A 3689-nucleotide genomic window follows, 5' to 3' on the forward strand; every position below is an offset into this window, starting at 1 on the left:
GGTGATAGGGAACCCAAGGTTGAGTAAGGATATTGTTGATGTGTTGTGAGATTGTTAACCATTGTCATAGGGCAACATTTGTAGTAACTGTTAAATGACAAACTATTTTGTTCTGTAAGCCTTCATCTTAAGTGAGAATAGCAGCCCAATTGGAAGAGAGTAGTCAATGTCACTGAACTGTGCATGTAGAAATTTTTGAAACGGTGTATCTTTGGCTATGTGTATTTTCACCAAAAAAAAGGTTGAGAAGTTAAAGGGTTTACATGTTGTGGGGTTGTTAACCAATGTCATAAAACAACATGCATACTACTGTTTCATGAGAAACTATTTGTTCTGTAAGCCTTCACCTGAAGTACAATAAAAAATAAATAAATAAACTCAATTAACTTGCCTAAGGTAGTAAGTGTTTTATTTTATTTATAAAATATTTTATTTACCTGAGTTTTATTGACTATGGAAAGGAATTTGACTCTGTGGATGATGACAAATTATGGACAACATTGGGAAAAATGGGAATTCCCGAACACTATTGTGCTCATGCAGAATCTGAACATAGATCAAGATGCAGTCATTCCAACAGAACAAGGGCATACCGTGTGGTTTGAAATCAGGAAAAGTGTGCATCAGGGTTGTATCATTTCAGCACACTTGTTTAATTTTGCATGCTGAGCAGATAATCTGATAATCTGGACTATATGAAGAAGAATGTGGCATCAGGATTTGTGGAACGAATTAACAACCTGCGATAAGCAGATGAAACAACTTTGCTTGCTGAAAGTGAAGAAAACTTGAAGCACTTACTGATGAAAATAAAACACTATAGGGTTCAGTACGGATTACACCTCAACATAAAGGAAACAAAAATCCTCACAATTGGACCAACAAGCAACATTGTTATAAATGGAGAAAAAATTGAAACTGTCAAGGGTTTCGTTTTACTTGGATCCACCATCAATGCCCATGGAAGCAGCAGTCAACAAATCAAGGAATTATTGCATTGGGCAAATCCGCTGCAAAAGAGCTCTTTAAGGTGTTGAAAAGCAAAGATGTCACTTTGACGACTAAGATATGACTGACCGAAGCCATGATATTTTCAGTCGCCTCGCATGCGTGTGAAAGCTGTACAATAAATAAGGAAGACAGAAGAATTGATATCTTTGAATTATGTTGTTGGCAAAGAATATTGAACATACCAGGGACTGCCAGAAGAAGGAACAATCCTGTCTCGGGAGAAGTATAGCCCAAGGGCTTCTTGCAAGCAAGAATGGCCAGATAAATTATCAGGAAGGACTACTCCCTGGAAAAAGACCATCATGCTTGGTAAAAAAGAGGAAGACCCTCAAAAAGATGGATTGACACAGTGGCTGTGAGTTTGTAATACTGTGGTAGCTTGTGTGTTGCTGTGATACTGGAAGCTTTGCCACCAGTATTTCAAATACCAGCAGGGTCATCCATGGCAGACAGGTTTCAGCTGAGTTTTCAGACTAAGACAGATTAGGAAAAAGGACTTGCCAGTCTACGTCTGAAAAAAATCAGCCAGAAAAAGCCTTATGAATAGTAGCAGAACGTTGTCTGATATAGTGTTGGAAGATGAGCCCTTCAGGTGGGAAGGCACTCAAAATACAACTGGGGAAGAGCTGCCACCTCAAAGGAGAGTCGACCTTAATGACATGGATGGAGTCAAGCTTTCAGGACCTTCATTTGCTGATGTGGCATGACTCAAAATGAGAAGAAACAGCTACAAACATCTATTAATAATTGAAACATAGAACGTATGAAGTATGAATCTAGAAAAACAGGAAGTCATCAAAAATGAAATGGGACACACAGACATCAATATCCTAGGCATTAGTGAGCTGAAATGGACTGGTATTGGCCATTTTGAATCAGACAATCATATGGTCTACTATGCCAGGAAAGGCAAATTGAAGAGGAATGGCATCATGTTCATCATCAGAAAAAAATTTCAAGATTTATCCTGACGTACAATGCTATCAGTGATCACATAATATTCATACACCTACAAGGAAGACCAGTTAATACAACTGTTATTCAAATTTATGCACCAATTATTAAGGCCAAAGATGAAGATGTTGAAGATTTTTACCAACTTCTGCAGTCTGAAATTGATCAAACATGCAGTCTTTTCTCCGTTTATCATGATGTTGCTTATTGATTCAGCTGTGAGGATTTTTGTTTTTCTTTATGTGAGGTGTAATCCATACTGAAGGCTGTAGTCTTTGATCTCCATCAGTAAGTGCTTCAAGTCATCTTCACTTTCAGCAAGCAAGGTTGTGTCATCTGCATAACACAGGTTGTTAATGAGTCTTCCTCCAATCCTGATGCCATACTCTTCTTCATATGGTCCACCTTCTCAGACTTTTTGCTCAGTATACATATTGAATAAGCATGGTGAAAAGATGCAACCCTGACACACACCTCTCCTGACTTTAAACCATGCAGTATACCCTTGGCTAATTCTTTATGAGAATTTTACTCTAGTCAAAAAATAGAAGAGGTTATATCTGAGCCAGAGACCCCATGTAAGTGTTCTTCCACTTTATTACCCTGTCAACACACCAAATTCTGTCATCAAAATCACAAACATGCACACCACACTCCATTCCAGCAGTTGAGTAGTACTATAAGAACCCATTTGTTAAATCACTACTCATGTCAGCAACTCAAAGTCAGAGTCTCTGCAAACAGGAAAAATGCTTAGTAGTACTACAGTCCTCCAAGTAGAATAACATGCCACACCAAAAAGTATGTCCACTACAGAGTTTGCTGAGCAGTGGCTTCTATTTATTGTCTGATAGTCTGCTATGTGGTTATGGAACTGCCCTCAGAGATGAGGTTTCCTGAATAAGTCACATTTTAGTTAACTGATTATCATAATGTCATCACGATAATCTAAGAACAAGATCTTTCTGTCTAGAAAGGCACGTCCCATATCAAGAGTATTTCATCAACAGACTGTAAATAAGGTCTAAGTCTTATGAGTAGAATAATATGCCTTAAAATATTCAGTAACAATGTTCAAGATACTTTTAAGTATTTTCACATGTAAATATCTCATTTAATTGTCACAACTCAGTGAAATGTATGTTCTAATGGTAGAGGTGAAGAAGTCAGAATCAGAAATTTTAAGAACTTGTTGAAGGTTACACAGATGATGAGTAATAGATCTTGTTGTTGTTAGGTGCCGTGGAGTCGATTATGACTCACAGAGATCCCATATACATCAAGGTAACATGGCAAAATCCACAGAAGTAATGATACTTCAGCGAGTGTATTTAGCTGTAAAATATTTTTTATTTATACTGATACATTTTCAAAAGTTAATCCAAGCCTATTTATTTGTATATTCTTATGAAGACATGAAATAACAAACCCCTAATCACCTGTGGAGCTCAAGAACTCTTTCCGTGGCTGATGATATTTAAGCTGATAAATAGATTCATATGAAATAATGTTGAGCGTTCTCTTTCATATTAGATGGGCTAGTATATCTATATTGTTTTCCATTAGTTAGTTTTTTCTTTGTACTTACAGTAATTGCCACATTGAGATGATAAAAGGTTTAAAGCAAAAATGTGTTTTTTTTATAATGCATATTATCAAAATTTCCCTAAAGTTTTGTAATAAATGTAATTTTCCGTTTCTTTTTTTTTGGGGGGGGGGCTGCC

Source organism: Trichechus manatus, unplaced genomic scaffold, assembly GCF_000243295.1.
Source record: "Trichechus manatus latirostris isolate Lorelei unplaced genomic scaffold, TriManLat1.0 scaffold00043, whole genome shotgun sequence".
Lineage (NCBI taxonomy): Eukaryota > Metazoa > Chordata > Mammalia > Sirenia > Trichechidae > Trichechus > Trichechus manatus.